The sequence below is a fragment of the Bombina bombina genome, chromosome 10 (genome assembly GCF_027579735.1).
Source record: "Bombina bombina isolate aBomBom1 chromosome 10, aBomBom1.pri, whole genome shotgun sequence".
Lineage (NCBI taxonomy): Eukaryota > Metazoa > Chordata > Amphibia > Anura > Bombinatoridae > Bombina > Bombina bombina.
In genome coordinates this window covers 114740898-114764913 of record NC_069508.1, presented here as the reverse complement: position 1 = coordinate 114764913, position 24016 = coordinate 114740898, and positions in this window count along the sequence as shown.

Sequence of the window (24016 nt, the reverse complement as noted above, 5' to 3'; positions counted from 1 at the left end):
ATGCTGCAGTGTTTGTGTCTCCAGGAACAAAAAGGGAGCCATATTTTGGGGTGTAAAGTCCCTGTTTTCCCCATAGACTTTCCACAGCCAGCTCTGCTCACCTACATGGATACATTGTATCAAACACTCAGCCTACAGGTTTTTATACATTTGTAACTGTTTACTGTACACAGACACTTAAAGCAGACCTGTCGGTAACAACTGTACAAACTGCTGAGGAAATAATGTTCACACAGCCTTAAAGGGCAGGATAGCACCTGGTCACACAGTCTTAAAGGGACAGACAAAAAACCACACAGCCTTGAAAGGGTCAACTAGCACCACACGCACACAGTCTTAAAGGGACAGATCGCAGTAATGTTCATGCAGCGCAACCTTAAAGGGCAGCTCAACACCTGCGCACACAGCCTTAAAGGGACAGATCCCCATAATGTGCATGCAGCGCAACCTTAAAGGGCAGCTCGACACCTGCGCACAGAGCCTTAAAGGGACAGATCACTGTAATGTGGACGCAGCGCAACCTTAAAGTGCAGCTCGACACCTGCGCACACAGCCTTAAAGGGACAGATCACTGTGATGTGCACGCAGCGCAACCTTAAAGGGCAGCTCAACACCTGCGTACAGAGCCTTAAAGGAACAGATCACCGTAATGTACACGCAGTGCAACCTTAAAGGACAGTTCGACACCTGCACACACAGCCTTAAAAGGACAGATCACTTTAATGTGCATGCAGCGCAAACTTAAAGGGCAGCTTGACACCTGCGCACAGAGCCTTAAAGGGACAGATCTCCGTAATGTAAACGCAGCACAACCTTAAAGGGCAGCTCGACACCTGCGCACAGAGCCTTAAAGGGACAGATCACCGTAATGTTGATGCAGTGCAACCTTAAAGGGCAGCTCGACACCTGCGCAAACAGCCTTAAAGGGACAGATCACCGTAATGTGCACGCAGTGCAACCTTAAAGGGCAGCTCGACACCTGCACACACAGCCTTAAACGGACAGATCACTGTAATGTGCATGCAGCGCAACCTTAAAGGGCAGCTTGATACCTGCGCACACAGCCTTAAAGGGACAGATCACCGTAATGTGGACGCAGCGCAACCTTAAAGGGCAGCTCGACACCTGCTCACAGAGCCTTAAAGGGACAGATCACCGTAATGTGCACACAGATCAACCTTAAAGAGCAGCTCAACACCTGCGCACAGAGCCTTAAAGGAACAGATCACCGTAATGTATACGCAGCGCAACCTTAAAGGGCAGCTCGACACCTGCGCACAGAGCCTTAAAGGGACAGATCACCGTAATGTGCACGCAGCGCAACCTTAAAGGCAGCTTGACACCTGCGCACAGAGCCTTAAAGGGACAGATCACCGTAATGTGCACACAGATCAATCTTAAAGAGCAGCTTAAAACCTGCGCACAGAGCCCTAAAGGGACAGATCACTCTAATGTGCATGCAGCACAACCTTAAAGGGCAGCTCGACACCTGCGCACACAGCCTTAAAGGGACAGATCACCATAATGTGGACGCAGCGTAATCTTAAAGGCAGCTCGACACCTGCGCACAGAGCCTTAAAGGGACAGATCACCATAATGTGCACGCAGAGCAACCTTAAAGAGCAGCTCAACACCTACGCACAGAGCCTTAAAGGGAAAGATCACTGCAATGTGCACGCAACGCAACCTTAAAGGGCAGCTCGGCACCTGCTCACAGTCTTAAAGGGACAGGCACACACAACCTTTTAGTGAGTTTACACGCACAGTTTTAAAGGGAGCGATAGTGTGCATCCGCATGTGATGCACACAGCCTTAAAGGGACACTCTGTCTTAACGGGACAGTGGCACGTGCACGCACACAAACACACAGAGCACTCTCAGCCTTTAAAAGGACAACTTGCACCACATGCATGCAGCCTAAAAGGGACAGATCACCGTAATATTCACGCAGCGCAACCTTAAAGGGCAGCTTGGCACCTGCGCACACAGTCTTTAAGGTAAAGGCACACACAACCTTTAGTGGTTAAACGTTTTAAAGAGAGCGATAGTATGCATCCACACGCAAAGTACAGTGCCTTAAAGGGACACTCTGTCTTAAAGGGACAGGGGCACGTGCACAGCCTTTAGAAGGACAACTTGCACCATAACCACACAGTGTTAACGGAACAGCTCACACCATGCACACCTAGCGCAGCCTTAAAGGGCAGCTCACCGCCTGCTCACGCAGTCTTAAAGAGGCAGGCACACACAACCTTTAGTGGGTAAAGTCACACCACACGCACACAGTCTTAAAGGGAGCGATAACAGTATACATCCACACGCAACGCACACAGCCTTAAAGGGGCACCCAGTATTAAAGTGAAAGACACAAACGCAGACTTTAAAGGAGGAGCTCACACCACACACACACAGTTTTAATGGTACAGATGCCACAATGTTCACACACACAGCTTTAAAAGGACAGCTCATGGCATTCACGCTCAGCCTTAAATGCTTTAAATGAATGGTTTATGGTACACACGGACTTTGGGGCCAAATTATCAAGTTCCGAATGGAGCTTGATGCCCCCTGTTTCCGTGCCAGCCTTCAGGCTCACCAGAAATGGCAGTTATGAAGCAGTGGTCTAAAGACTGCTGCTCCATAACTGATCTGCTGCCTCTGAGGCTGCGGTCTTCAATCCGCCCGATCCTATACAATCAGGCTGTTGACACCCCCTGCTAGCAGCTGATTGGCCGTGAATCTGCAGGGGACACCATTGCACAAGCAGTGAACAAAAACTGCTTGTGCAATGATAAATGCCGACAGCGTATGCTGTCAGCATTTATCAATGTGCGGCGGACATGATACGCTACATTGTATCATGTCCGTCCGCACTTTAGTAAATCGGACCCTTAGAGATGGCTCAAGGCAATCATAAAAAGAGTTATAGAGATTTTATGGCATCCACACAAAGCCATGAGCTGTGCTTTTAGTCTGTGAGTGTTTTTTTGTTGTGGAGCTAACAGTTTGAACGGTTCACCAATCAGCCCTCTAGTCATACAGCACCTTTGTTTTAGAGAGATGATTGGAAAATATTTCAAACTGTTAGATCAATAAAAATATTACTTTTCAAGTTTGTGGCCAGAGGGCAGGGTATTTGAATTTCAGCGCTACATTAAAAAGTAAGTTATAGTGCATCTTCATAACAACTGAAGAGTTAAACTCCTTCCAAAAATATCTATAACGTTCCAGATTTGTTTAGACAAAGGGGAAAAGTTTACTATCACTTTAAGGACTGTGTGCATTGTGTGAGGGTGTCCGTGCCTTTAAGACTTTGCAAGCGTAATGTGATCTGTGCTGTTAAGGCTGTGTGTGCTGTGTTTGTGCACCTGTACCATTAAAACTGTGTGTGTGTGGTGTGTGCTCCCCCTTTAAAGTCTGCGTTTGTGTCTGTCACTTTAATACTGGGTGCCCCTTTAAGGCTGTGTGCATTTGGGTGTGCTTAAAAGCCTGTGTGCCTGCCCCTTAAAGACTGAGCATTGTGTGAGATGTTCCGTTAAGGCTGTGTGCGTTACGTGTGGATGTATACTGTTAACGATCCCTTTAAGACTGTGTGCGTGTGGTGTGACTTTACCCACTAAAGGTTGTGTGTGCCTGCCCCTTTAAGACTGTGTGAGCAGGTGGTGAGCTGCACTTTAAGGCTGCACTAGGTGTGCATGGTGTGAGCTGTTCTATTAACACTGTGTGGTTATGGTGCAAGTGGTCCTTTTAAAGGCTGTGCACGTGCCCCTGTCCCTTTAAGACAGAGTGTCCCTTTAAGGCACTCTCTTTAAAACTGTCTGTTTAACCACTATAGGTTGTGTGTGCCTGTACCTTAAAGACTGTGTGCACACTGCACAGGTGCCGAGCTGCCCTTTAAGGTTGCACTGCGTGAATATTATGGTGATCTGTCCCTTTTAGGCTGTATGCGTGTGGTGCAAGTTGTCCTTTTAAAGGCTGAGAGTGCTCTGTGTGTTTGTGTGCGTGCACGTGCCACTGTCCCGTTAAGACAGAGCGTCCGTTTAAGGCTGCGTGCATCACATGGGGATGCATACTATCGCTCCCTTTAAAACTGTGCGTGTAAACTCACTAAAAGTTTGTGTGTGCCTGCCCCTTTAGGACTGTGGTAAGTATGTTGTAGATAAAGCACTAGTGGGTACCCCTATAGCTCTCTTCCAAAAAAAGTCCCCTAGTGCCTGGTTTCTCAACAGCCGGGCCGTGGCCCAGTACCGGGCCGTGATAGCCCTGCTGGTGGGCCCTGACCTGTCATGCCCCCACTGCACATTCTTACCCCACTGCAAACCAGGTGCAGACTGAGACCAATCAAGGCCCCAGGAACACTGTCTCACACTGACCAAAATGTATTAAATGGTATGCAAATGTACATGGTAGCCTTACTGCCCTGCCCCTAACAGGCCCCTCATCCTACAGAGCCAGGACCCCCAACATTAAGGGCCAGAGAAAGGGCACCCAACCTCCAGGGCCAGACCCCACACTCCATGGCCCTCACAGCGACAGACCCCTGCCAGGGCCCCCACTAAACACACACTTATTTGCTTAGTTACTGATAGGGCAACTGAAAACTCCAGCTTAAGGAATGCACCAGGATCCGCGGAGAATCCATTTGTGGGCCTCTCTACTTGCTGGTCCCTCGGCCCAGGTCCTATTTGCCTGGCTGATCAGCCCGCCCCTGCTGCTCACTATATATATATATATATATATATATATATATATATATATATATATATATATATATATATATATGTGTATATATAAATAAATATATAAATAAACTACTGGGCCCCGGACATGTCTAGCTAAAATTTACCGGGCCTTGAGGTCACTTTGGTTGAGAACCACTGCCCAAGTGGACTTAGGAGTGTACAGCTGTTCAAAATGAGGAAGTGAGCGCTCAAAGCATATAGGGCTAGAATAAAGACGGTATAGATTTAAATCCTGTTACAATGTTTTTAATATAAACAAATATTACAATACAATAAAATTAAAAACTTCATGGATCCATGATAACATATAAACAATGATGTAAAAGTGATAAACGTGAACACATATAAATATGAGAATCACTAAGGTGGAATAAGAAGATAGAGGATTCTATCTGTGGCAGTGTTAGTAGGTGTATATAGTAGCCTGATCCTAATACCTAACAGTGAATGGTGATAAATAGTCCAATGTGTCTCAATTTTTGTTATTCATTTTTTTTTGGATTTCTTTCTTTTTTGGACTGCATTTTGATTCCCTGCTTCATTTCAATTTTTGATTTTTTGGATTTTATTCATTTGAGACACATTCTCACCATTCACTGTTAGGTATTAGGATCAGGCTACTATATACACCTACTAACACTACCACAGATAGAATTCTCTATCTTCCTATTCCACCTTAGTGATTCTCATATTTATATGTGTTCACGTTTATCTACTTTTTTAACTGCATCATTGTATTGCTGTAATAAGGAGTGACATCTGTTGTGTCTCCCTTAACTAAGCACATTGTATATTTATTGCATTTCCGTTTGCTTTTACATCATTGTTTATATGTTATCATGGATCCATGAAGTTTTTAATTTTATTGTATTGTAATATTTGTTTATATTAAAAACATTGTAACGGGATTTAAATCTATACCGTCCTTATTCTAGCCCTATATGCTTTGAGCGCTCACTTCCTCATTTTGAAAACTTTTAAGACTGTGTGCAGGTGCCAAGCTGCCCTTTAAGGTTACTCTGCGTGCACATTGCAGTGATCTGTCCCTTTAAGGCTCTGTGGGCAGGTGTCAAGCTGCCCTTTAAGGTTGCACTGCGTGCACATTACGGTAATCTGTCCCTTTAAGGCTCTGTGCGCAGGTGTCGAGCTGCCCTTTAAGGTTGTGCTGCGTCCACATTACGGTGATCTGTCCCTCTAAGGCTCTGTGCGCAGGTGTCGAGCTGCCCTTTAAGGTTGCGCTGTGTGCACATTACGGTGATCTGTCCCTTTAAGACTCTGTGCTCAGGTGTCGTGCTGCCCTTTAAGGTTGCGCTGCGTGTACATTACTGCGATCTGTCCTTTAAAGGCTCTGTGCGCAGGTGTCGTGCTGCCCTTTAAGGTTGCGCTGCATCCACATTACGGTGATCTGTCCCTTTAAGGCTCTGTGCGCAGGTGTCGAGCTGCCCTTTAAGGTTGCGCTGCGTGCACATTACTGTGATCTGTCCCTTTAAGACTGTGTGCGTGTGGTGCTAGTTGACCCTTTCAAGGCTGTGTGGTTTTTTTTCTTTCCCTTTAAGACTGTGTGACCAGGTGCTATCCTGCCCTTTAAGGCTGTGTGAACATTATTTTCTCAGCAGTTTGTACAGTTGTTACCGACAGGTCTGCTTTAAGTGTCTGTGTACAGTAAACAGTTACAAATGTATAAAAACCTGTAGGCTGAGTGTTTGATACAATGTATCCATGTAGGTGAGCAGAGCTGGCTGGCTGTGGAAAGTCGATGGGGAAAACAGGGACTTTACACCCCAAAATATGGCTCCCTTTTTGTTCCTGGAGAGACACAAACATTGCAGCATTGTTGGTAACCCTCATCTGAACCCCCACACCAATTTTTGTAGGAAAATAATGAGATATGGCTGAGAAAATAATTTAGAACGCTAAACTAAGATTGCAATATATAATGGGGCCCATTTATCAAAGGGCTTGCGGACCTGATCCGACACTGCGGATCAGGTCCGCAAGACCTCGCTAAATGCGGAGAGCAATACGCTCTCCACATTTAACATTGCACCAGCAGCTCACAAGAGCTGCTGGTGCAACGCCGCCCCCTGCTGACTCGCGGCCAATCGGCCGCCAGCAGGGAGCTGTCAATCAACCCGATCGTATTCGATCGGGTTGATTTCCGGCGGTTCCTGTCCGCCTGCTCAGAGCAGGCGGACAGGGTTATGAAGCAGCGGTCTTTAGACCGCTGCTTCATAACTTGTGTTTCTGGCGAGTCTGAAGACTCGCCAGAAACACGGCCCTTCAAGCTCCATACGGAGCTTGATAAATGGGCCTGAATGTGTCATTTTAACAGTCCCCCCCCCCCCCCCCTCAGAAGAGTAAGGAAACCATTAAATGGACGTACAAGTGCAAATATAAAGTACTCTGATGTCTACACTGAAATTGTAATAAAAATACATAATAGTTTAACTGCTTTACAAAATATTTTAATTGTTTATTTTGCACCCTTTTTCCTGTGGAAAATTGTTGATATTCAAGTCCTGAAAACTGAAAGTGAACATGACCAACTTCACACACCTAACCTTGGTGCATAAATCTCCCTTATATACAGTTTGCTATCTTACAATTTTCTCTGAAGCCAAATAATGGAGATTTTGTTAAAGGGACACTAAACCCACATTTTATTTTCTTTCACGATTCAGATAGAGCATGCGATTTTAAGCAACTTTCTAATTTACTCACATTATTAATTTTTCTTCGTTCTCTTGCTTTCTTTATTTGAAACAGAAGGCATTTAAGCTAAGAATCCAGACCCTTTTTTTTTTTTAAATGATTTTTATTGAAGTCATAAACAAATACAGGCTATAGGGTATGCCCCAAAACATTTACAGATCAATGTATACACAGTATAATTAGCAATGTGAGTACTCAAGAGGCAAGCTATGTAAGGCTAGGGGGTCTAGTATAATGGTTAAATTGTAACAGGTGCTCGTGTGATGGCATTCAAAATACCTTTAACTATAATAATAATCTAGTGCGAATGGAATATAATTCTGTTCAGAACAGTATGAAATCTAAGCTCCTGAGTTGGAACAGTTAGTATTAAAATGGGTAAATAAATCGTGGGTATCAAACTTATATATACAGTTCAGCCTACATCAAACATTGCAGAACAGTGACCCCTGAACAAGGGGAACAATAGTAGTGTTTGTGTTTTATAAATGTTATGCTTAACTAAGAACAATAGCATGAACAACCTAAATGTCTCTAGCTTTGCCAAATAAGGGGAATAGATGCTGTAATAAGGCAAAGATAAAGTAATATTAAGAGCACAACAAGTACTGGGTTCATGGTTAAAGGCTTAGCCTGGCTAACTATGTCCCATTAGGCCGAATTAAGCAGAAATACATGACCAGGATCATTTGTACAGTTTCAGACCCATAGTTAAATGTCTCCTATTATGCACAACTTCTAAAGTGTATAGTTATATAAACATAAGTAGGAGTGTCTCTTGATAAACAGCTAAATATCTGTGACCTGGCCAGGGTCACTAATATTGTGTTATATCTACCCAAATGTATGAACATTCATGGTCAGCATACCTATTATAGTAGATCATATCTGTTACGCATGGGAAGAATAAGAGTACCCAAAGTATTATAGTAGGAGTCTAGCTTCAATTAGATATTGGCAGCAATGCTTTATGCATAATGTAAACCTAGATAGATATATAGGGTATATAGGGGAGGTAGATCTGTAGAATAAATTAAATAGGGGGGGGTAGTTATCTTACACTTCTGCAGATGGAGTTTGCCATATAGAGGCATAGCATATACACAAAGAGATACCACTATGACAAAAACATGCTGGACAGTGCATTATACCCAGATAATTTGATGTAGCAAGTGAACCTAAATGAGTATGTTAATTTGCTTAAGCAGTGGCTTCAGTCAATATAGTCTTCCACTATACTCATAAGATGATATTATCTTAATTACGTATAAGGTCATTATATGCTGATCATTAACTGTTAAACAATAAGGCAATACAATCGTATAGGTTGGCAAGAGAACAGAAAACTTAAATCTAAACAACATGACTAGTGAATATATTAGATATATTTTAAACTTATCTTAAAATGGGCATATATGGGAAAGCCACAAAGATCCAGCGACTTTTTGGTTCAGACACTGGACAGCACTTGTTTATTGGTGCTGTCCAATCAGCAAGGACAACCCAGGTTATGAACTAAAAATGGGCCAGCTTCTAAACTTACATTCTTGCTTTTCAAATGAAGATAGCAAGAGAATGAATAAAAATTGATAATAGGAGTGAATTAGAAAGTTGCTTAAAATTGCATGCTCTATCGGGATCATGAAAGAAAAAACTTTGGTTCAGTGTCCCTTTAACTAAATTACAGTGGCAAGTCCTCTCAACTCCTCCAAGTGGTGGCTGGAGTTTGACCACTGAAAAACTATTGCAGCAAACAAGTTGTTAATCGATTCTATTATAGCTGAGACTGCTGATATGTTAATCTGTTGAAAGGCTGCAGAAAAATGTACAAACAAGTTTGGAGCCACGGCGTGCGGCTGCGCCAAACCGGAACCGGAACCAGTAAAGGACATCCAATCAGTGGCAAAAGAAAACGGAGTGCCGTAGCAACGGGTGATCAGCCCGATATTAAACAACTAGAGCAAAAAAGGATGCAGGCACTTCTAGGTGTAGGTAAAAAGCAAACAGAGGCTTTATTGTGCAATTCCATGTAATAACAGGAAAAGAAGCAAACAATACAAAAAACTGATACTGTAAGGATATGTAAGGATACAACTGGTTTACCCTTATATATATATGTATCATATATCTGTTAGTGCTCAACTCAGTCTCACACCAAACCTCTGGTATTATGATGTATTTAACACCCTAGTTATGCTCATAGATCTGAGGGAGACCACAGGGGGTCTAAAGTTAAGGAAGAAATAGTGTTGAACAAAAGCTATATTCAGAATAATGCACATGCAATAATGTTAGGAGAGAGTTCAGGATAACAATAGGCCGAAACGTACGTCTGGGGTTTTGCTGTTTCTCTTATTCAGAGAGGGATTGCCTGGTATTTCGGGGCTGGACTGTACTGTGAAGTCAGGATCAGACTGATATGCTACAGGAAAGTTCTCTGTGAAAGGCACATGTTGAGCAAAAAGAGGCTGCTTCTAGGGTTGTAACTAGCTATAGAACAAGCTATTATGCTATTGTTCGTTCCCAGGTTGAGCGCTTCTCTCTTTTTATTTATGCAAATTATGACACTTAGGGATGTCTCCCTAAGTGTGATGCAGGAATCCAGACGTGGACCCGTTGCTCAGTGTGCCTAGAGGAATATGGCTGCACCTCACTGACGAGGCCCACAATAGGCCGAAACGTACGTCTGGGGTTTTGCTGTTTCTCTTGTTCAGAGAGGGATTGCCTGGTATTTCGGGGCTGGACTGTACTGTGAAGTCAGGATCAGACTGATATGCTACAGGAAAGTTCTCTGTGAAAGGCACATATTGAGCAAAAAGAGGCTGCTTCTAGGGTGGTAACTAGCCATAGAACAAGCTATTATGCTATTGTTCGTTCCCAGGTTGAGCGCTTCTCTCTTTTTATTTAGTTCAGGATAACTGCCTGAGTTTTGCAGTACAGCTAAGAATATAATCAAAATGTATTGGTGTGCTTGTCCAAAGAGACCACAGTTCAGGTTAGTTAATATGAGCGTAGTATGACGCTACGTAGTAGATATATAGCATGTAACACAGGAAGCTGCAAAACAGAGAAATAGCTAGGGGAGCTTAGGTTATGCCGTTAGGTATCCTATGAGATCAAATTACCTAGCAAAGGTAGGATGGTCAGAGATGGTTAAATAGGAAGTGAGGTCACATGACAAAAACTCTTAAAGGGGAAATAAGTATGATACATGATGAATGATAACAGGTTCCTGACAGATACCTTCAGTGCAGTGCAGATACACAGACTAACAAGAGGGACCGACTGACTGACGCGTTTCGTGCCCCCTAGTGGCGCTTAATCATAGGCTAACATAGAAGGAAACAGGTATCCCTTATATAGGGATTTGTTAACCCTTTCCTGAAAAAACAATTAGTTTAAAAACAACAATACAATTTTCTTACAGTGGGTCATTAATAAGCATAGGAATATCTGTAATGTGCATAATCAATTATATAATATTATACAATAAAATCTATAAATTTATTACCCCTATTTTACTTTGACAGTCGCATATGAACATATACCAATTATTGCACAGAGTTGTAATGATTTATGTACATATTAGCGCATAGAGGTTGATTTCTACTGGAATAAGCTAGTAGATAAATAGATCGACGGATGAACAAATAAATGAGCAAGTAAACAAAGCTATCACCAATCATTATTATATTTAAAGTGGTGAGGTTTAAAATTTTTAATCATCAATAAAATAGCTAATGTCACATTCTTTGTTCATACCTATAGGAGTGTGTGAGTTTAGTTATAGTATCCAATATAATTCTTTTTGTCTAGAATTTTTTGTTTGTTGCCACCGCTCACTGGTACTACTGCTTTGTCTATGATTTGTATGGACATGTCAGCTATGTGTGTAAAATGAAAGTTGTTAAAATGATTCGCTACTGAAGAATCCTTGAAATAATTTTTCACATCTCTGACATGCTCGCCAAATCTTGTTCTGGCTTCACGTGAGGTCTTACCAACATACTGACTTCTACATAGATTGCATGTGAGCAAATAGATCACATATGTAGATTTACAATTTGCATAGAAGTCAATTAGGAATGATGTATTATCAAAATAAGATACAAAGTGATCACCCATCCTGATGTTGGAGCAAGTGTTGCAAGTTCTGCTACCGCACTTGAAGTTGCCTTTTTTGTTCAACCAATTAGAGGACCTAGGGTTACTTTTAGATTCAACCAAACTAGGCGACAATGATCTGGATAATGTTCTCGGTTTTCTAGACACAAATCTATACTTTCCAATAAACGGTTTCAATATTGTATCTCCTGATAGTAAGTGGAGATGTTTCTTCAGTATCTTCACTATATTGGTATATTGTTTAGTGTATTCTGTGGTGAAAACTATACAGTCTTTAAAATTATCCACAGGTCTACAATCTTGTCTATTCAGCCTACAGTTCATATTTTTGACCTCCTTTCTGCACTTTTCCAATAAGTACCGGTCATAACCTCTCCTAATGAACCTATTCTCCAGTTCATAGGATTGTAAATCATAGATCTCATCTGACTTCGTATTTCTTCGAAGTCTTATGAACTGGCCTCTGGGAATGGCCTTGATCAAATGCCCCGGTTGCTGAGAGGAAGCATGCAAGATGGTATTACCAGCCGTTGGTTTTCTATATGTTTTTGTAACAATCTGATTGACTGATATAAATAGTGTAAGATCTAAGAGGTTAATAGTTTTGTTGTCTAATTCTCCATGTTGTCTAATTCATTGGAACCCAAATAGGTCAATAATTGGTCCAAAAAGTCAGGCTTATTACAATCACGTACCACAAAAAGAGGTCATCTATGTATCTGATGAAGAGCACTATCCTGCTCTGCCAGGGGTTTTGGTTGTAGTAAACATATATTAGCTCCCACCAAGCTACAAAAGTGTTAGCAAATGCAGGGACAAATTTTGCACCCATTGCAGTACCCTGCAGTGACCTGCAAGTAGTAATCCCCATCAAATAGGAAAAAATTGTGAGACAGCAGAAATCTCAAGACATCCCCTATATATAGCCTTGTAGAGTCACAAAAATTGGAATCTTTTTCTAAGAAGAAGTCTAGAGCTTTAATACCTAGATGTTGTGGTATACTAGTATAAAGAGAGGCTATATCAGCTGTAATCCAACAAAAGTCCTCCTGCCAGCTGATAGTGTCCAAGTAGCTAATAGGTGAGAGGTGTCCTGTAAATAACTCAATTGTCTTTTAGCAATTGGTTGGAGGACTAAATCCATCCATTCACCTAATGATTCTAATAGTGAACCTACCAGCCACAATGGGCCTACCAGGTGGACAGGATGTGTCTTTGTGGATTTTTGGGACATGGTGAAATATAGGGGTTATTGGGTGATCAGGGATCAATATGTCCTGGTCTTTAGTAGTAAATACGCCACATAAAATACCATCCTCAATTAACCATGTCCCTTTTAAAGACAAAGGTGTGATTATTAGGTAGTTGTCGGTATACTGTCACATCCGAGAGTTGCCTATAAGTGCCACACGCTCTTTGCGGTTCAGATTAGGGGTCGCAGGACTCCCCGATACTAAAGGTTTCTCCCTCTAATTTAAGTATATCCTCTTCAACGGTTCTCAGATATGCATTTATCATGGGACCCCTAAACTTCATAGAATAAAACATAGACCTATCCTTTTTAGGTTTTTGTGGTATATTCATAGGGGTTTCAGGATCATATTCAGGATGGTACAGGGTTTCAAGAGTGACAATCGCACAGGCATCACTAAAAGTTAAATGTGGAGCATTCCTAAACTGCGTAGTGTCACTCTCGATATCTGTAGCATCAAATTAATTTATACTAGGATTTGTATTGGACAGTGCAAAAATAACCTTTTAAGGGTTAATTTATGTATACATTTATTGACATTAATTAAGGTATTAAAACTAGAGAAGCTATTAGTAGGTGCAAATCCCAATCCTTTAGATCGGACTTCCAACTCATCGTTGCTTACCTTAGATTATAACATGAAATATTGTGAGCACTAAGTCCATCAATAGCAACATGACCAAGATTGGTTGGCTGTGTCACTTTTTCTTTTTGTTGGTTTTCCCCCTCTTTTTTCTCCATCTCTTCTGTGTCTTTTTCCTGGACTTTTATCCTTTGCGTCTTGGGGCAAACATCTGGCATTATCAGCTGTTCCAATCAGCCAATAGAATGCAAGTTTAATCCTATTGGCTGATTGCATCAGCCAATAGGATTTTTTCAACCTTAATTCCGATTGGCTGATAGAATTCTATCAGCCAATCGGAATCTAAGTGACGCCATCTTGGATGACGTCATTTAAAGGAACCTTCATTCGGGAAGAAGACTTTGTTCGAAGAGGATGTCCGCGCCGGATGTCTTGAAGATGGACCCGCTCCGCGCCAGATGGATGAAGATAGAAGATGCCATCTGGATGAAGACTTCTGCACGTCTGGAGGACCACTTCTCCCGGCTTGGATGAAGACTTCTCCCGGCTTCATTGAGGACTTCTTGCCGCTTCATTGAGGATTTCTCCCGGCTTCGTTGAGGATGAATGTCTGGTCTTCAAAACTGTAAGTGGATCTTCAGGGGTTAGTGTTAGGTTTTTTTAAAGGTTTATTGGGTGAGTTTTATTTTTAGGTTAGGGCTTTGGGCTGCAATAGAGCTAAATGCCCTTTTAAGGGCAATGCCCACCCAAATGCCCTTTTCAGGGCAATGAAGAGCTTAGGTTTTTTTAGTTAGGGTTTTATTTGGGGGGTTGGTTGTGTGGGCGGTGGGTTTTACTGTTGGGGGGTTGTTTTTAAAGGTAAAAGAGCTGATTTCTTTGGGGCAATGCCCCGCTAAAGGCCCTTTTAAGGGCTATTGGTAGTTTAGTTTAGGCTAGGTTTTTTTTTATTTTGGGAGGCTTTTTTATTTTTATAGGGCTATTAGATTAGGTGTAATTAGTTTAAATATCTTGTAATTTGTTTTTTATTTGGCTAATTTAGTGTTTGTATGTTTTTTTGTAATTTAGGCAATTGTATTTAATTCAGTTAATTGTATTTAATTTAGGTAATTTATTTAATTGTAGTGTAGTGATAGGTGTTAGTGTAACTTAGGTTAGGTTTTATTTTACAGGTACATTTGTATTTATTTTAGCTAGGTAGTTAGTAAATAACTATTTAGTAACTATTCTACCTAGTTAAAATAAATACAAACTTGCCTGTAAAATAAAAATAAACCATAAGCTAGATACAATGTAACTATTAGTTGTATTGTAGCTAGCTTAGTTTTTTGTTTTTTTTTTACAGGTATTTAGCTTTAAATAGGTATTATTTAGTTATTAATAGTAGGTTTTATTTAGATTTATTTTAATTATATTTAAGTTAGGCGGTGTTAGGGTTAGACTTAAGTTTAGGGGTTAATAATTAAGTGACACAATCTGTCACATGGAGAGATCTTGATTTACAATCAAATGCAACTGAAGAGCCTATAGTTATAGAAGACATTTTAAGACCATTAATCAATATGAAGCATATTTGTAAAATAAATAAATACACAAATATAGAAGCAATATACTAATATACTTTTACAACATTTTTACCAGATGCGTTTGCTTAATCATCAGTTAAACTCTAGATAATTGCAGAGGTCAGGGAATAAGCCCAATGGGTTGAAAAAAATGATCTGCACATAGACTACAGCTAACAGGGCAGGAAGCCTCACCTAAGCTGTTTGATAGGAAGCAGGGTTAGTTTTAGTGAGCACTGAAGCGGAGAGCTGTCAGTGTCACACATCAGAGGGGGGTCTCGAGGTATGTCTTTATCTGTGCTGTCTGTCATGTAGCATTATGGACAATAATGTCCCTACAGAGCAGCACATACAACCCAGAGATAAATAAACTTCTGTCAGTTTATACAGGAAAACAATTCTCTATGCCCCTTACCCCTGGCTGGCTCTGGGGTCTGTCTAAACCATGGAAATTAAACCTAAGACTTTGGCTACAAGGTCTCATTAGATGTGGGACATTGCTATGAAATTAGGAAAATAGCTGGGTTTAAAGGGATTTTTTTAACAAGGCAAAAGGGAAACCTGTATTGGAAATAAAAACCAGCTTCATATGATGATCTCATGTACTAGGAAGAAAATTCTGTGTGGGAAAGAGCTTTCTACTAGATCTGCCACATCTGGTCACACGACACAGCAGAGCTCCTACTCCATCAGAGTCACTTCTAATCAGTCACTAAAGCCTGGTTACGTTGGAGACAATGTCAGTGAGATGTGATGAGCGATGAGTCTAGTGGGTCTTCTGCAGAATATAAACCTATAAATCTATAAAAATGACTACTCCGGGATGTGGTTTAACATCCCCATTATAAGGCTAGCTTAATCTAAATTATTCTATGTTCGCAACTGTGGGGGTGAGAAACCCTTCCCCCCTTTTTTCCCCCCTAACCACTTACCATCAGTTATAACATCCTATATGGGTTAGGAGAGAGAAAGGGAGGAAGACAAACAACAAAAAACAACCTAAAGGAAGACAGGAATTAGATTTCTTTTTCTTTGTTTTATTTAGTTTTTTCTCTTATTAAATCTTAACTTGTGCCTTACAATTTATTATTTGATCTTATTGTTCTTAATATATTGCTAGAACATGATTTGCAAATGCTTACCCATACTCTTTTTGTAATTAGTGCCTAATGGATTTTACCTATGACTTGATGGACATTCGAGTTTTGTGTTGCCCCATGTGGTAACAACCATATTGTAATAATTCTCTTTATGACATCTATGAGAATTATATAGTTTGTTGCTCCTATGTAAACAGACCCCAGAAGTATCCTTTAACTCAGGGAGAAAGTTACAGTGAGCGTGTTTTAATAATACAGCAAGAGAAAGAAACAGTGTGACTGCTTCGTGATACTTGTGTCTCCTAGAGCTTATATTTAGATCAGTAGATAGGTATGAGTTACTTGATAAGATTATTATCTTCTAGTGAGTAAACTTAGGTAAGTAATCAGCTTGATTGTAGCCTTCACACACACACACTCTATTCACTCAGGCACGCCAGTTCACACAGATAAAAACAGAGCGGATCAATTATTTACAAGGAACCAATATAGCCAAGTCAGGGAACGGTAAGTTCAACAAGTTAAGCGAGTTTGTTGGTTCTTATTCTGAAATGGCTATGAATAGCATATATAGGGATTAGTCACAGTTCGTCTAGATAGTATTATAAGACAGTTTTGTTAGTACCTGTTCGGCGTGGAGCGTTACGAGCTGAGACTGAAGCGTGTGTGTGTCTCACTTCTGGTCCTGCGGTAGCTGCGTTCTCCGTGTAACATGTAAGCAGAGACTGTCTTCTGACAGTGAAGAGGTAACTTGGGTTTTGAGTAAAGGGAAGTTGCGTGAGAGCAATAATCCTGTCCTTAGGAGAGAGAATGAGAATTTAGGCGACAAATTGTTGATATAGATTTGCAGCAAGTTTTAGAACCCTAAACGGGTAATACAAAGCTTATAGCTAGGAGAGCCAGAAGGTGCTAGTAGCTGTGGTAGTGTTAGTCCTTCAATATTCAGGCAAGGAATGAGCAAAACAGGAAGCCTTATAAAGGGTCAGAGGTGAAGGAGGGGATATACCTTAAAAGTATATCACATACCCCCCCATCAAGGCCCCCCAAATCCCCCAGTCAAGAAGGCTTGTCAGGGTATCGAAGGTGAAAAGCTGCTTGGATTCTGGGAGCGTGAAGATCCAAGTGGGACACCCAAGAATTCTCTTCCAACCCATAGCCTTTCCATTTAACCAAATATTGGAGAGAACCCCTGTATTTACGAGAATCTAGTATATGTTCGACCTCGAATTCAGGCCCATCTGAAAGCAATAAAGGAGGAGGTGATAAGCCCTTTTGTAGGGAATTGTAAGGCTTTAAGAGTGATACATGAAAAACTGGGTGTAATCTACAATCAGATGGTAGTTTTAGTTTGACAGCATTTGGGTTGATGATGGAAACTATAGAAAAAGGTCCTATGTATTGATTGGCCAATTTCTTACTGGGGAGTTGAAGTTTTAGATGTTTTAGTGGATAGAAGTACAGAATCACCAACTTTGTAAGATAGAGTTGGAGAATGGTGCTGGTCATAGTATTTCTTCTGGCGGTCTTTTGCTTCAGCTAAATGAAGTTCGATTATTTTCAATCTGTCCTCTAGAGTTGAGGAGAAGTCAGTTACACTTGGGCAGGGTACGGCAACATGAGATAGGGCTATTGTAGAGGGTTGATAACCATAGGTGGCAAAGAAAGGTGTCATCTTAGTGGAGCTTGATATTGAATTATTGTATGAAAATTCCGCCATTGGCAGATAATCTACCCAGTCATCTTGTAGATGGGTGAGATAACATCTTAAGAACTGCTCTAACGTCTGGTTCAAACGTTCAGTCAAACCATTTGTCTGTGGGTGAAAGGCTGTTGAATATCTTGTGTCTATTCTCAAAAGTTTGCAGAGGGACCTCCAAAAAGAAGAGGTGAACTGCGTTCCCCGGTCTGTAATTATGGTTGAGGGTATGCCATGTAGACGTACTATGTTGTCTAAGAAAACCTTAGCAGTTGCTATAGCGGTATGTAATCTTTTAAGTGGTAAAAAGTGTGCCAGTTTAGTAAGATGGTCGATAACTACTAATATAGTGTTGTATTGTTGAGATACTAATAAATCCACTATAAAATCCATTGATATGATGGACCATGCTAGACTCGGTATTGGTAGAGGTGTGAGATAACCTATTGGTTTTTTATGTATAATTTTGTTTCTTGCACAGGTGTCACAGGATTTTATATATGTTACAATGTTATGTTCCATTTGAGGCCACCAGAAGTAACGTTTGATTAACTCAGTGGTTTTTTGTACACCCTTGTGCCCAGCCAAGACGTTATCATGATGGTGTTGTAGTATAATCCCTCTGAGTGTTCTGGGAATGTATATTTTATCGTGATGTAGGTAAAGACCCGTGTTGCTATCTTTTAGACATTCTATAGGTATGTCCTTTTCTTTATTGACCTCTAGAATGATCTCTGTTTCCAGAGTTGTGAGGGATCTTAGGAATTTTTCATGAGGAATGATTGGATTCAAAGTTTCAGGATGTAATTTGTTTTCAGGGATTCGGGATAGAGCATCAGCTTTAATATTTGATGTGCCGGGTTTGTATCTGATTAAAAAATCGAACCTGTCCAGGAACAGTGACCATCTTACTTGACGCGCAGACAGTGTCTTGTTTTTTCTGAGGTATTCAAGATTCTTGTGATCGGTGTAGATCAAAAACGGGACTGAAGACCCTTCTAAAAGATGCCTCCAGTGCTCTAAAGAACATTTGATCGCTAGCAATTCCTTATCACCTACGTTATAGTTTATTTCAGCTGGAAGCAAGGATTTTGAGTGGAATGCAATAGGATGCATCTCTTGTGTTGTTTTATCTCTCTGTGATAAGACGGCTCCAATACCAAAATTAGAAGCATCAACCTCTAGAATGAATTGTGAACTGTAGTCTGGTAACGTTAGAACAGGTGCTGTGGTAAAATAATGTTTTAAGTCATCAAAAGCCATTTGTGCTTCTTTGTTCCATTTGTAGGTATGGTTTTTCCTGGTGAGCAATGTGAGTGGCTTTACTACCATCGAGAAATTTTAAATAAATTTCCTGTAGAAGTTCGAGAACCCCAAAAACCTCTGGAGTGCTCGAACTGTCTTGGGTTGTGGCCAGTTACTTATAGTAGTGATCTTGTCTGGATCCATTTGGATTTTACTCGGTGAGATTACATAACCAAGGAATTTTATTTTCTGGACATGGAAATTGCATTTTTCCATCTTTGCAAACAATCTGTTTCCTCGTAATCTTGTCAGGACCCACCTTACGTGTTTCTCATGTTCTTGAAGAGTTTTGGAATACACCAAAATGTCATCTAAGTAAATGATGACGCATATGTCTGTGAGGTCATAAAAGATTTCGTTAATAAATAATTGAAAAGTTGCCGGGGCATTTGTTAACCCGAATGGCATCACGTTATATTGGAATAACCCATAGCGGGTCCTAAAAGCTGTCTTCCACTCATCTCCCTTTTTGATGCGAATGAAATTATAGGCACCTTTAAGGTCCAGCTTGGTATATATAGTGGCATTTGTAAGCCTTTCTATCAGCTCTGGAATCAGGGGTAGAGGGTAGCGTTTTTTTATGGTTATGGCGTTTAAAGCTCTATAGTCTATAATCGGACGGAGTGAGTGATCCTTATTTTTCACAAAAAATATGCCAGCGGCTGCTGGTGAGGTGGAATGTGAAATAAATCCTTTTTTGAGGTTTTCATCTAAATAAGTGCGAAGATGAGATAATTCATTTTGGGATAACGGATATATTTTGCCATATGGGACTACCGAACCTGGTATTATGTCTATCGGACAATCGAAAGGCCTGTGTGGAGGTAAACTCTCGGCCTCTTTTAGATCAAATACATCTGCCAAATCTGAGTATGCCATGGGTATACCAGTCTCAATGTTACCTATGGAAACATGTGGGTAGCAAGTTGTGGAACAATAGTCAGAGGAGAGTTGTAGAGAGTTATGGAACCAGTCAATTTGTGGATTATGAGTGTGTAACCAAGAATACCCGAAAATAACTGAATGTTTGTCAATGGGTATTATGTCATATGTAAGATATTCAGTATGACCATGTACTGTCGTTGTAAGCAGTGGAATAGTGTGATGAGTTATAGGACCGTGTTGGATCAAAGTACCATCAATTAATTAACTTGACAAACACTGGCTGCCTTTTACACACAGTTGGGATTTTATTCTTTTTAACATAAGTAATATCTATATACAACCCAGATGCCCCTGAATCTATTAGGGCATCAGTCAGGATAAGTGTTTGGTCCCACTGTAAAGAAATGGATAAAGTGAGTTGATTTGGAACACTAAAGGTACATATTGATACTAAATTTTTTATCTTACCCTTCTTTTGTTGGGCCAGTAATGGGCATGTAGAGACAGAATGATCTTTATTGGCACAGTAAAGACAGAGATTGACCAATCTCCTTCTGGTCTTCTCCTCTGCGGACAATGGTCCTTTTATTGCACCAATTTCCATAGGAATGGCTTGAATGGGGTTTCTTTCTTGTACTGGTGTGGTTGGCATCATGCGTTGTGTTGAAGAATCATAGAATCCCTTTTCAGCCTTTCTTTCTCTTAATCTACGATCCAGGGTAGTACTAAGTTTGATTAATGCTGTAAGTGTTTCTGGTATTTCTAAGCGGGAGAGTTCATCTTTCAAGGCTTCTGAGAGTCCTAACTGAAATTGATTTTTTAAGCTGATCTCATCCCAAAGAGAATCAGCAGCCCACATTTGGAAGTCAGTGGTATATTCTTCCACTGTTCTCTTTCCTTGTTTGAGAGCCCGTAATTTTGTTTCAGCATTCAATTGGCTGTTAGAATCCTCATAAAGGCTTGACAGTGCTGTGAAGAATTCCTGCAAAGAATCTAGAATTGGATTATTATTCTCGAAGAATCTATTAGCCCAAGTACGTGGTTCACCCTTTAGGTAGGAGATGATGGTACAAACCCTTATCCGGTCTGTGGGATATGTGCGAGGTTTCATGGAAAATAATAAGTTACATGCATTTTTAAAATCACGGAATTCTGACCTTTTCCCAGAGAAAGGTGTGGGAAGCTGTATGTGAGGTTCAGATATTTGTGATTCTTTAGTGGTTAAACAGTCCTTAATCAGTTGTCTCATTGCTTTGTTTTCAGCTTGAAGGTCTGTAAGAGCACGTGCCACATAATCAAGTTTTTGATAAATATTATTAAATTCTTGTTTTATCTCATTAGGATCCATGGTTCCTTTATTTATTTGGTAACCGGAACCTAATGTTAATTGGCCTGAATATTATGTAATACTTCTCTTTATGACTTCTATGAGAATTATATAGTTTGTTGCTCCTATGTAAACAGACCCCAGAAGTATCCTTTTACTCAGGGAGAAAGTTACAGTGAGCGTGTTTTAATAATACAGCAAGAGAAAGAAACAGCGTGACTGCTTCGTGATACTTGTGTCTCCTAGAGCTTATATTTATATCAGTAGATAGGTATGAGTTACTTGATAAGATTATTATCTTCTAGTGAGTAAACTTAGGTAAGTAATCAGCTTGATTGTAGCCTTCACACACACACACACTCTATTCACTCAGGCACGCCAGTTCACACAGATAAAAACAGAGCGGATCAATTATTTACAAGGAACCAATATAGCCAAGTCAGGGAACGGTAAGTTCAACAAGTTAAGCAAATTTGTTGGTTCTTATTCTGAAAGGGCTATGAATAGCATATATAGGGATTAGTCACAGTTCGTCTAGATAGTATTATAAGACAGTTTTGTTAGTACCTGTTTGGCGTGGAGCGTTACGAGCTGAGACTGAAGCGTGTGTGTGTCTCACTTTCGGTCCTGCGGTAGCTGCGTTCTCCGTGTAACATGTAAGCAGAGACTGTCTTCTGACAGTGAAGAGGTAACTTTGATTTTGAGTAAAGGGAAGTTGCGTGAGAGCAATAATCCTGTCCTTAGGAGAGAGAATGAGAATTTAGGAGACAAATTGTTGCGGCAAGTTTTAGAACCCTAAACGGGTAATACAAAGCTTATAGCTAGGAGAGCCAGAAGGTGCTAGTAGCTGTGGTAGTGTCAGTCCTTCAATATTCAGGCAAGGAATGAGCAAAACAGGAAGCCTTATAAAGGGTCAGAGGTGAAGGAAGGGATGTACCTTAAAGGTATATCACACATATAGTGTCATTTACTGATGGACCTTATGATTTAGAGACTCATCATTCATCATGTCAAGGTATAAGTAAAGATTATATATATATCTATATATTTTATATATTAATCATATATTTGGCCAGTCAGTAGCAAATCATTCATTCATTTGGAAAAATTGACTTCACTCATGTTCAGCTCTCCTCGCACTTAGTATGCAAAGTTATTCTAAACACACAAGGACAATAGAACATTTGGTGTACTTAATTTAAACAACAATTCCAGAGAGAAAAAAAACCTCAAAGATAATCATCTGTATATTCTATATATTCCACATCTGTAAACAGAGGACTGTTTCCAAAGGATGTCCCACTGAGGCATGAATTTAAAATCCCTATCAGATGATCAATGACCCCTAGTTCTGCTCTGAAGCCATCTATATTGTGTCTCATAAATTTTGGAGACAACAGTTCTATTCTAATATAAAACAAACCCCCCTTGCCAAATAGTTTTAGCTGGGTGAAGACATGTTTATCCTGATTAAAAGATAGCATCGTTTTTGAAGCCAGCAGCACTGCAGGAGGGCAAGGGCCAAGTTGACAAACAGGGACCATTGAGCCATTTCAGGAGGCCATGTGTGAATTGTCTCCTGAGGAGTTTTCCCATGTGCAGGGGACAGACAAATTAACATTTACTATCCCTGTATAGCATAAATAAAAATATATTATTCTTGAAAAAGGAATGATGCAAATTTTTCATGTGTGTGTTTGAAATAATTAAAATAACCCATATATGAAATGGGGCATATTATATTAAATAAATAATTGCTGCATTGAATATATATATATATATATATATATATATATATATATATATATATATATATATATATATATATATATATATATATATATATATATATATGAGATAAATTCAGAATTATCATAGATTAAATAACAATTTTAATAATCCCATGTTTGAAATATATATATATATAACATGTTTTTCTGTTTTTCCAGATGGAGCCAAAAGATGAAACATACATGGGATGAACCAAGTCATATCATATGATTGAGCACTAAGTGTTTATACAATTTTAAATACATCTCTTGAAATATAGTGAGATGGATATATGGAAGTCATTTTGAGTTGATATGACTATACAATATTGATGTTTGATATCAAATTATAAATTTTCTGTTAGGCTAAATGAAATATAAATGCTAACAAGAGAAATTTACTAATGAAATAAATTATAATATGTTTAATAGGGAGAATTGAATTAACAGTGTACTTATTTTGATATAATATAATGGTGCTTGGTATTGAAATTATCAGAAGCTCCAGATGATGCCACCCTGCCTGGAATTCGGATTGTGGGTGATAGATGCAATGTTGTAGTATTGTTTAATATACTCATTATATGGGATATGTAAGATTTATAAACATAAAGGTTAGAAATGGTTATGTGAATCTGTTTGTGTTTGTCTGCTGCCACCCGAGGGCCAGAATCCAGTATGACAGTTAACGGACTTAACTGTTAATAAAAGATGCGTTTCCATAGTGACAATATATACTAATCCAATGGGGAGCGTTCCCTAAAGTTATCCAATGAGAAGGGACAAGCACGTGGGCGTGAACGAAACAGGTCATCAATGATTAGATAAAAGGAATAGTAAATGCGAACAAAACACAGAGTTTTTTTGTGACTTGCTGGAAACTGGTGATTTGATTGTGGCTGCCATACCACATTTGGACACATGGGACACATTTCACTTCAGCAAGGAGCTGGAAGCT